This window comes from Felis catus, chromosome X, assembly GCF_018350175.1.
Source record: "Felis catus isolate Fca126 chromosome X, F.catus_Fca126_mat1.0, whole genome shotgun sequence".
NCBI classification, from domain to species: domain Eukaryota; kingdom Metazoa; phylum Chordata; class Mammalia; order Carnivora; family Felidae; genus Felis; species Felis catus.
The window spans coordinates 31,517,855-31,530,334 of record NC_058386.1 but is presented as its reverse complement, the minus strand read 5'-3'; the positions used below and the strand labels follow the sequence as shown (position 1 = coordinate 31,530,334).

The 12,480-nt window shown below is 38.0% G+C and overlaps 1 protein-coding gene across 3 annotated transcripts in view; it reads right to left on the bottom strand.

The window, feature by feature from the left end:
* Window positions 1-12,480, bottom strand: part of CFAP47 (cilia and flagella associated protein 47) — a 566,822-nt gene that overhangs the window by 413,270 nt on the left and 141,072 nt on the right. The window lies entirely within an intron of this gene.

The window sequence follows — 12,480 nt, the reverse complement described above, 5'->3', positions numbered from 1 at the left end:
CTAGTTAATCTTTATTTCTTTATAGATAGGTGTATATTTCTAAGTAGAAGTTTGTTTGGCTTTCTTTTTTTGTTGTTTTATTTGAAGGATATCAACATACATAGTCTTGCTTGACTTAAAAAAAAATTATCTCAATATTTTGTTCCTAAGATTCCTAACATAGTTGTCTCATTAGCTGAAGTTCATCCACTTCACAGCTATCGCTATATTCATGTACACATATATAACAAATTATTATCCTTTTACCTGTCACAGGACATTAGTGCAGTTCCCAGATTTTGCTATTCTGAATAATATTACTATGAACAAAGTCAAACATATAGTACACAAGTGCAAGAGGTTTTCTTGCATACACTATCAAGTGCAATTGTTGGGCTGTGAAATATGCAGATTAAACACTTTGCAGATTATTATCCAGTGTGGTCCTAACTCATTGACATTGTAACTGGGACCTGACTTCTTAATGTTTACCTACCTTTAACAGGCAAAATGCTTATATTATTGTAGTCTCTAATTCTCATTTCCAAATTTACAAAAAGGTCAGTTATATGTTTTCAGATGTTCATTATCTACTTAGGAATCTTCATCTGTGAAGTACTTATCAAAGTTTTTTGGCAACATTTCTGTTGAGTGATTTGATTTTTTTTTAATTTTTTTTTAATATTTATTTTCATGAGAGAGAGACAGAGACAGAGCACAAGCAGGGGAGGTGCAGAGAGAGAGGGAGACACAGAATCCAAAGCAGGCTCCAGGCTCTGAGCTGTCAGCACAGAGCCCGATGTGGGCCTCGAACTCACAAACTGTGAGATCATGACCTGAGCCGAAGTCAGAAGCTTAACCAACTGAGCCACCCAGGCATCCCTGGTGATTTGATATTGTTCTAATTTTTATCATTTACTTTTTTATTAGCATTAATTTAAGTCTTGCAAGAAATCCTTCTCTACCTACAAATGTTAAAATTGTTTTCCAAAATATTTTCTTTAATTTTTCCTTAAATGTGAAATTTAAGACTTTACTCCATTTGTAATGGATCTTTTTGTATTATGTAAGACAGGAATCCAACGTGAAATATTCCACACAAACAATCAATTGTTCCAGTACCATTTACTGAATAGTAACTTATTTTCTTCCAAGATCTATAATACTATTTATGTCAAATATTCAGTATCTATTCATGTATGGGCTTTCTCCAAGTCTCTTTTTTCTATGCCTTTGGTCATTTTATCTATCACTACACAACTATCACATTGGTTGAGTCTTGATATTTTATAAGGCAAGTCCTTATTCTTCTTCTGGAGTGGTTTGGCTATTCTAGACCCTTGATTCTTCCATGTAAAATTTAGAATTTTCCTTGTTAATCTCCATGAAAAATTTTATTTAAATTTTTATTGCAGTCGCATGAAATATGTAAATTGATTTGTGAAGAAATGTCTTTTTTACAATACTGAATACTCCAAGTCATGAATATGGTGTAAATCTTCATTTACTTATGAGTTCTTTGACTTAAGTTTTATAATTTTCTCTATATAGTTCCATATAGTTCTTCCACATCTTTTGTTTGATTTATTCCTATTATTGTTAATTTTTAATGTTTTTATAAACAGTAATTTTAGAGTTCCACATCGTAAATGTTCTATGCTGAAATGCCATGTATTTTATTATTGGACTTACATTTGTCTATTTTGATAAATGAACTTCACAGCTTTATCTAATCTACAGATACTGACAGTGCTTATGTACCTACTCTTACATATTTCATTTCACTTAACTCCCTGGATGAACTAGGTTTTTCACAAAAATGTGTTAGGGAGGCAGTGATTACAGCCATCCTTGTCTTTTCTTTTTTACTCAAAGGGAATTGACTTATGTTCCAGCATCCAAGATAATACCTCTTCGAGATTCATGATAGAAAATTTCAACAAAGAATATCTCTTTTATTCCTGATTAAGAATTTTATCATGAATGGTATTGTAATTTTATCAAATGCTTTTTTCTTCTGCATCTATGGAAATAATCATATCATTATTCTCTTTAATTCGTAAATGTGGCAGATGAAATAAAAAGGTATTTTAGATTTTTTAACATTAGGCAAATCTTACAATACTGGGATATACCCACATTGGTCATGATTTATTAATATATTTATATAAGTAATAAATAATATATATAATTTAATTCATTAAGGATTATTGCATCTATAGTCATAAGAGAGATTGGCCTATAATTTATCTTTCTCAAACTGTCATTCTTTGATTTTATAATAAAAATTTCTGACTTCATAAAACAAATTAGACCACACTATTTTTCTATTCTATAAAAGAATTTCTATAAGGTTTGAGATACCAGTTTCTTGCAAGTTGAGTAAAACTAGCCTGTAAAAAAATCAGAAGATGGTATTTTCCTTCTAAAATGTTAAGTATTAACTCAAAGACTTTCTGTTTATTCTCAGTATGGTTTTAGTAAATTATATTATTTCTACAAATTTCCCATTTAAGTTTTCAAATGTATTGGAATAAATATCTTCATAGTATTTTAATTTTCTCATTTTTCTCCAATGCCTATATGATTTTATCCCATTATTTTTAAAGTTTATATATTTTGAGACAGAGAGAGAGAAAATACCTGTGCATGCAAGTGGGGAAGGGGCAGAGAGAAAGAGGGAGAGAGAGAATCCCAAGCAGGCTCCACCTTATCAGTGCAGAGCCCAAGGCAGGGCTCGAACTAATGAACTGTGAGATCATGACCTGAGCTGAAATCAAGAGTCAGACGCTTAAACTACTGAGCCATCAGGCACCCCATATGCATCATTATTCTTAATATTATGTAGTTGTACCTTCTCTCTTTTTGTTCCTCATCAATGTCACTGCACCAGTATCCATTGTATTAGTTCTCCAAAGAACCAACTTTTGGTTTCAGTAAACCAATCTTCTATATATTTGTTTCCTATTCCTTTAATTTCTACTCTTTTTCATTTTATCTACATTCTACATTCCTTGGATTTAATCTATTATTCTTATTCTTAAGTTACTGAATAGTTGAAACTTCTAATCATTTTTTATATACTATCAGCATTTAAGACTACACATGTCGATTCTGGGAGGAAGATGACAGTGTAGGAGGATGCTGGGCTCACCGCATCCTGCTGATCACTTAGATTCCACCCACAACTGCCTAAATAACCCAGAAAACCACCAGAAGACTAGCAGAATGGAGTCTCCCGAGCCAAGCACAGACGAGAAGCCCACAGAAGAGGGTAGTAAGGGCGGACAGGCGGTGCGCACTCCATGGACTGGCGGGAGGGAGCCGGGGCAGAGGGGTGGCAGGCCAAGCAGAGCCCGAAGCAGAGTCTGGCTTGCAAAAGCGGAGGGGCCGGACAGAGTGTGTTCTGACAGCAAGCGGGACTTGACATCTGGAAGGTTATACGCAAATAGCTCTGCTCTGAGGGCGGGAAGGCTGGAAGACAAGGGGAGAGAGAGTTGTTGAGCCTGGGACAACAGAGCTCAGTTTGGCGGGGAACAAAGGCGCTCGCCAGCGCCATCTCCCTCGCCCACCCCCAGCCAAAATCCCAAAGGGAACCAGTTCCTGCCAGGGAACTTGCTTGCACCGCGCAAACACCCAAAGCTGTGCTTCTGCGGATCCATCCCTCTGGCGGGTTTGACTCCCTCCTGGTGCCACAGGGCCCCTCCTAAAGCGGATCACCGAAGGATAAGTGAGCTGAGCCTGCCCCCCCAGCCCCCCCTGCCCCTGTGCACCTTGCCGATCCACCCCTGCTAACACGCTAGAACCCCAGCACCACAAGCCTGGCAGTGTGCAAGTAGCCCAGAAAGGCCACGCCACCCCACAGTGAATCCTGCCCCTAGGAGAGGGGGAAGAAAAGGCACACACCAGTCTGACTGTGGCCCCAGCGGGGGGCTGGGGGCAGACATCAGGTCTGACTGCGACCCTACCCACCAACGCAAGTTATTCAAGACAGCACAGGGAAGTGCCCGCAGTCCCGCACCACTGCAGGGACTATCCAAAATGACGAAACAGAAGAATTCGCCTCAGAAAAACGTCCAGGAAATAACAAGAGCTAACGAACTGATCAAAACGGATTTAAACAATATAACAGAAAGTGAATTTAGAGGAATAGTCATAAAATTAACCGCTGGACTTGAAAACAGTATAGAGGACAGCAGAGAATCTCTTGCTACAGAGATCAAGGGACTAAGGAACAGACAGGAGGAGCTAAAAAATGCTATCAGTCAGCTGCAAAATAAAATGGAGACAACCACAGCTTGGAATGAAGAGGCAGAGAATAGGTGAACTGGAAGATAAAATTATGGAAAAAGAGGAAGCTGAGAAAAAGAGATAAAAAAATCCAGAAGTATGAGGGGAGAATTAGAGAACTAAGTGACACAATTAAAAGCAATAATCTACGCATAATTGGGATTCCAGAGGAGGAAGAGAGAGGGAAAGGTGCTGAAGGTGTACTTGAAGAAATCATAGCTGAGAACTTCCAGATCTGGGGAAGGAAAAAGGCATTGAAATCCAAGAAGCACAGAGGACTCCCTTCAGACGTAACTTGAATCGATCTTCTGCACAACATATCATAGTGAAACTGGCAAAATACACGGATAAAGAGAAAATTCTGAAAGCAGCTAGGGATAAATGTGCTCTAACATATAAAGGGAGACCTATAAGACTCGTGACTGATCTCCCTACTGAAACTTGGCAGGCCAGAAAGGAATGGCAGGAAATCTTCAACATGATGAACAGAAAAAAAATGCAGCTGAGAATCCTATATCCAGCAAATCTGTCATTTAGAACAGAAGGAGAGGTAAAGGTCTTCCCAAACAAACTTTGAAGGAATTCATCACCACTAAACCAGCCCTACAAGAGATCATAAGGGGGATCCTGTGAGACAAAGTACCAGAGACACCGCTACAAGCATGAAACCTACAGACATCACAATGACTCTAAACTCATATCTTTCTATAATAACACTGAATGTAAATGGACTAAATGCTCCAACCAAAAGACATAGGGTATCAGAGTGGATAAAACAAGACCCATCTATTTGCTGTCTACAAGAGACTCATTTTAGACCTGAGGACACCTTCAGATTGAGAGTGAGGGGATGGAGAACTACTTATCATGCTACTGGAAGTCAAAAGAAAGCGGGAGTAGCCATACTTATATCAGACAAACTAGACTTTAAATTAAAGGCTGGAACAAGAGATTAAGAAGGGCAGTATATAATAATTACAGGGTCTATCCATAAGGAAGAGCTAACAATTATAAATATCTATGCACCAAATACGGGAGTCCCCAAATATATAAAACAATTACTCATAAACATAAGCAACCTTATTGATAAGAATGTGGTAATTGCAGGGGACTTTAACACTCCACTTGCAGAAATGGATAGATCATCTAGACACATGGTAAATAAAGAAACAAGGGCCCTGAATGATACATTGGATCAGATGGACTTGACAGATATATTTAGAACTCTGCATCCCAAAGCAACAGAATATACTTTCTTCTCGAGTGCACATGGAACATTCTCCAAGACAGATCACATTCTGGGTCACAAAACAGCCCTTCCTAAGTATACAAGAATTGAAATCATACCATGCATACTTTCAGACCACAATGCTATGAAGCTTGAAATCAACCACAAGAAAAAGTCTGGAAAACCTCCAAAAGCATGGAGGTTAAAGAACACCCTACTAAAGAATGAAGGGGTCAACCAGGCAATTAGAGAAGAAATTTAAAAATATATGGAAACAAACGAAAATGAAAATACAACAATCCAAATGCTTTGGGATGCAGCGAAAGCAGTCCTGAGAGGAAAATACATTGCAATCCAGGCCTATCTCAAGAAACAAGAAAAATCCCAAATGCAAAATCTAACAGCACACCTAAAGGAAATAGAAGCAGAACAGCAAAGACATCCTAAACCCAGCAGAAGAAGAGAAATAAAGACCAGAGCAGAAATAAACAATATAGAATCTAAAAAAACTGTAGAGCAGATCAATGAAACCAAGAGTTGGTTTTTTGAAAACATAAACAAAATTGATAAACCTGTAGCCAGGCTTCTCAAAAAGAAAAGGAAGATGACCCAAATAGATAAAATCATGAATGAAAATGGAATTATTACAACCAATCCCTCAGAGATACAAGCAATTATCAGGGAATACTATGAAAAATTATATGCCAACAAACTGGACAACCTGGAAGAGATGGACAAATTCCTAAACACCCACACGCTTCCAAAACTCAATCAGGAGGAAATAGAAAGCTTGAACAGACCCATAACCAGCGAAGAAATTGAATCAGTCATCAAAAATCTGCCAACAAATAAGAGTCCAGGACCAGATGGCTTCCCAGGGGAGTTCTACCAGACATTTAAAGCAGAGATAATACCTATCTTTCTCAAGCTATTCCAAAACATAGAAAGGGAAGGAAAACTCCCAGCTTCATTCTCTGAAGCCAGTATTACCTTGATTCCCAAACCAGACGGAGACCCAGCAAACAAAGAGAACTACAGGCCAATATCCCTGATGAATATGGATGCAAAAATTCTCAATAAGATACTAGCAAATCGAATTCAACAGCATATAAAAAGAATTATTCACCATGATCAAGCTGGATACATTCCTGGGATGCAGGGCTGGTTCAACATTCCCAAATCAATCAATGTGAAACATCACATGAATAAAAGAAAAGATAAGAACCATATGATCCTGTCAAACGATGCAGAAAAGCATTTGAACAAAATTCAGCATCCTTTCTTAACAAAAACCTCGAGAAAGTCGGGATCCAAGGAACATACTTAAACATCATCAAAGCCATTTATGAAAAGCCCACAGCTAATATCATCGTCAATGGGGAAAAACTGAGAGCTTTTTCCCTGAGATCAGGAACACGACAGGGATGTCCACTTTCACCGCTGTTGTTTAACATAATGTTGGAAGTTCTAGCATCAGCAATCAAACAAAAGGAAATCAAAGGCATCAAAATTGGCAAAGATCAAGTCAAGATTTCACTTGTTGCAGCTGACACGATATTATACATGGAAAATCCGATAAACTCCACCAAAAGTCTGCTAGAACTGATACATGAATTCAGCAAAGTTACAGGATACAAAATCAATGTACAGAAATCAGTTGCATTCTTATACACTAACAATGAAGGAATAGAAAGACAAATAAAGAAACTGATCCCATTCACAATTGCACCAAGAAGTATAAAATACCAGGAATAAATCTAACCAAAGATGTAAAAGGTCTGTGTGCTGAAATCTATAGAAAGCTTATGAAGGTAATTGAAGAAGATATAAAGAAATGGAAAAACATTCCATGCTCATGGATTGGAAGAATAAATATTGTCAAAATGTCAATACTACCCAAAGCTATCTACACATTCAATGCAATCCCAATCAAAATTGCACCAGCATTCTTCTCGAAACTAGAACAACCAATCCTAAAATTCATATGGAACCACAAAAGGCCCCGAACAGCCAAAGTAATTTTGACGAAGAGCAAAGCAGGAGGCATCACAATCCCAGTCTTTAGCCTCTACTGCAAACCTGTAATCATCAAGACAGCATGGTACTGGCACAAAAACAGCCACATAGACCAATGGAATGGAATAGAAACCCCAGAACTAGACCCACAAAACTATGGCCAACTCATCTTTGACAAAGCAGGAAAAAACATCCAATGGAAAAAAGTCTCTTTAACAAATGGTGCTGGGAGAACTGGACAGCAACATGCAGAAGGTTGAAACTAGACCACTTTCTCACACCATTCACAAAAATAAACTCAAAATGGATAAAGGACCTGAATGTGAGACCGGAAACCATCAAAACCCTAGAGGAGAAAACAGGAAAAGACCTCTCTGACCTCAGCCGTAGCAATGTCTTACTTAACACATCCCCAAAGGCAAGGGAATTCAAAGCAAACATGAACTACTGGGACCTCATGAAGATAAAAAGCTCCTGCACAGCAAAGGAAACAATCAGCAAAACTAAAAGGCAACCAACGCAATGGGAAAAGATATTTGCAAATGACATATCGGACAAAGGGCTAGTATCTAAAAGCTATAAAGAGCTCACCAACCTCCACACCCAAAAAACAAATAATCCAGTGAAGAAATGGGCAGAAAACATGAATAGACACTTCTCTAAAGAAGACATCCGGATGGCCCACAGGCACATGAGAAGATGCTCAACGTCGCTCCTCATCAGGGAAATACAAATCAAAACCACACTCAGATACCACCTCACACCAGTCAGAGTGGCCAAAATGAACAAATCAGGAGACTATAGATGCTGGAGAGGATGTGGAGAAACGGGAACCCTCTTGCACTGTTGGTGGGAATGCAAACTGGTGCAGCCACTCTGGAAAACAGTGTGGAGGTTCCTCAGAAAATTAAAAATAGATCTACCCTATGACCCAGCAGTAGCACTGCTAGGAATTTACCCAAGGGATACAGGAGTACTGATGCACAGGGGCACATGTACCCCAATGTTTATAGCAGCACTCTCAACAATAGCCAAATTATGGAAAGAGCCTAAATGTCCATCAACTGATGAATGGATCAAGAAATTGTGGTTTACATACACAATGGAGTATTACGTGGCAATGAGAAAGAATGAAATATGAACCTTTGTAGCAACGTGGATGGAAACTGGAGAGTGTGATGCTAAGTGAAATAAGCCATACAGAAAAAGTACCATATGTGTTCACTGTTATGTGGAAACTGAGAAACTTAACAGAACTCCATGGGGGAGGGGAAGGAAAAAAAAAAAAAAAAGAGGTTAGAGTGGGAGAGAGCCAAAGCATAAGAGACTCTTAAAAACTGAGAACAAACTGAGGGTTGATGGGGGGTGGGAGGGCGGGGAGGGTGGGTGATGGGTATTGAGGAGGGCACCTTTTGGGATGAGCACTGGGTGTTGTATGGAAACCAATTTGACAATAAATTTCATATATAAAAAAAGACTACACACTCCCATCTAAGTACCAATTTTGGTGCATTTCATAAGTTTGTTTATTGCTTAACCTCTGGAATAAACGTAAGAGATGCAGTTAACTCAACAAAGATGTAGGCCTAACTCTTTTTCTAAAAAAGCAACAGAAGTGACAAGAGGTGTTTCAAGTTTAGTCTTTAATACTCAAATACTGTTTATATCAGTGAACGTTGTTTTCATGTTTTGATACATAGTATTTTAATTATTATTTGCAGAATTCAATAGGGTATCTTCTTGAGTCTCTATAGAAGTTTTTTTCAATAGTTCCAAATATGTGGCAGATCCTGTTCATATTTTTTTAATGATTTTAAAATTATAATTATTACCAGAAAACAGTCTATATGATGCCAAGTCTTCAAAATGTGTTAAATTTGAACTACAGAATAATACACTATCAGTTTTTGTAAATATCTCCTGTATGAATGAGAAAAATATATATTCTACAATTGCAGGGTGCAGGATTTTATAATGCTATTCCTAATACTACTTTTAGTATTTTTCATAATATTAGTATTAAATGAAGGAGGCTTTTAATAAAACATCCTTTTCAAATTTTATCTATACAAGGGTTTTTGTCTTCTGGACTCATCAATAATTGAGATATTGTTGAAACATTCCACAATGATGAAGGACTGGTCAATTTCCCCCTATTATTTTAATTTGGGGTTTTCATATTTTAAGAGTACTTTGGTTGTGCATACAGTTTTAGACTTCTGACAGTTTTCAGGTGAGCTGCATATTTTATAATTATTTAATGGCTTATTTTTAGAGAGAGACAGAGTGCTCATGCATGGGAGAGGGGCAGAAGGACAGAGAGAGAGAGAATCCCAAGTAGGCTCCTTGCTCAGCCCAGAGCCTGATGCAGACAGAGCTCAGTCCCATGATCCTGGGTTCATGACCTGAGCCAAAATTAAGAGTCAGTCGCTAAACTGACTGAACCACCCACTCTTTTTTATGTTAAAAAGTTTTTTTTATATTACAAATGTTTCACCTCTTTTTTCTCTAAATGTTTGACAGAGAGGGGGAGAGAGAGAGAGAGAGATAGACAGAGAGAGGGAGGGAGAGAGAGAGAGAGTGATCATGCATAAGTGAACCAGGGGCAGAGAGAGAGAGGGACAGAGAGAATTGCAAGCAGGCTCTGTGTTGTCAGTGCAGAGCCCAACATGGGGCTCAATCTCACAAACTGTGAGATCATGACCTGAGCCAGAAATCAAGAGTCAGAACTTAACCAACTGAGCCACCCAGGTGCCTCTGTTTTACCTCTTAAATAAGGTCATCATATGTAAAATCAATACTGCTATCCAGCTTTCTTTTGGTTATGCTACCATACATTTTCCCATGATCTTCGTTTGATAGTTCTCAACTAGGAGTAGTTTTGCAGCCCTGGGGACATGTAGCAATGTTTGGAGACAATTCTTTTCTGTCATAACTAGGGAGAGGATGGTATTGGTTAGATACCAGGAAGGCTGTTAACATCCTACTACACATAGAATAGCCTCCAACAACAAAAAAAAGAAACATCCTCCCCAAAATGTCACAGGTTCTGATGTTGAGAAACCCTGCTTTACTTCAGTCTTTCTTGTCCTTATGTTTTACATATACTTCTTTTAATAGGCAGTTGGACTTTTTTTATTATTTACTCTAACATTCTCTGTATTTTAACTAGTCAGAATAACTTACTTTAATTGCATTAGTCAACTACATAAAGTTTTTGACATCATTTTTTTTTTAGTTTTCTCTTGCTTTTGTTGGTTTCTATGCTGTCTGTGTAGTTATATACAATTGTAGGTTTAGTGAATGCCCTTAAAATTTTACCTGACATACTTTGTTTTATAATTTCTACAAGTTACATTTGGTTCATTTTCAAGGCTATATGGTATAATTCCATGTTACTTTCTAATTTTTGTAATGCCACCCTTTAAAAATAAATTATTTATATTCTGTGTCTGATAATTCCAATATCTGAATTACTTAAGAGTCTAAATTTCAAAATAGTTGTTTGTGCTGACTCTATGTTATCTTCCCTTCTTGAGAGTTCTGTAATACTTACTCCAGCACTGATGTCCGGTTGACAGCAACTGTGGCAACTGAAATATGAGCCCAAACTGAGGATGGCTTCATTTAGAGCAGAGGTTCACAAAGTGTGGTCCATGGATCAGCAGTATCAGTATCATTTGGAAATTTATTAGAAATAAAAATTATTACATGCCATTCCAGGCTTCCCAAATCATAAATTCTGGGGATGGAAGGCAATAATCTCTGTTTTAAAATTCTTTCAGGTGATGCTGATATACACTACAGTTTAAGAACCACTGATCTAGAGAAGATTTACTTGCTTCTGCTGACAGGTAGAAGGATTTACTCACATAAACTCTTTTAGCCTCTTTCAGTGTCCCGGATTAATCAAGGAATTTGAGATTGTTTTCCTACTTTGAGGAAGTTGTCTCAAGTTTGGCTTTGTTTTTAATTTTTTTTAATGTTTATTTATTTTTGGGAGAGAGACAGAAACAGAGTGGGCGTGGGGAAGAGGCAGAGAGAGAGGGAAACACAGAATCTGAAGCAGGGTCCAGGCTTCAAGCTGCCAGCACAGAGCCCAATGCGGGGCTCAAACTCAAACTGTGAGATCATGACCTGAGCCAAAGTCAGATGCTCAACAAAGTTGTATCAAGTTTTAAGAAAAAGCCTGCATTTGGCAGATTACTACAGCTCACCACTCTTACTCTGGTTTCAGCTTATATGTATTGGTTTGGTCTGTTTTGATTTGAGACCTTTGGGGACTTCTTATATTCCTCATAAGCCAGTAATGAATGAATGAATGAATGAATGAACACACACACACACAATCTACTTGCTCTGTAGTGTGAGGACATGTAATGTATCTAGAGCAATATAGTATTGGGGTTTGGGCTATTGATAATTTTTTTTAAAAAATGAGAACAGACTACATTGTGCTATACTATGTACATGTGAGAGGCAGAATTCTGAGATGGCCCCGAAGAGTCCTCTTCCCTAGTGTACATACACAAACCCTGCATTATTCCCACCCCTTGGGTAACAGAATCTGTAAGTATATCACACTGGTGATTAATTTGTGTTATACAACAAAGGTAAAGGGACTTTCCATATGTAACTGACACCCCTAGCCAAATGAATGCAAATAAAGCTAAAAGATTATCATGTGTGGATCATATTTAATTAGGTGAGATCTTAAAAGGTTTGGAGGTCAGAGACTGAGAAGTCAGAGAGATGCTCTAAAGTACCATGATGCGAGGAGGAACCACATGGCTAGGATGTGAGGGTGGTCTCTAAGAGCTGAGAGGTCCCAACAGCCAGCAAGAAATTATCTTAGTCCTACAACTGAAAGGATTAATTCTGGAGAATGAGCCTCAGATGAGACTGCTGCCATAGCCCGCACCTGGATTTCCACCTACTGAGACCTTCAGCAGTAAATACACCTTAAC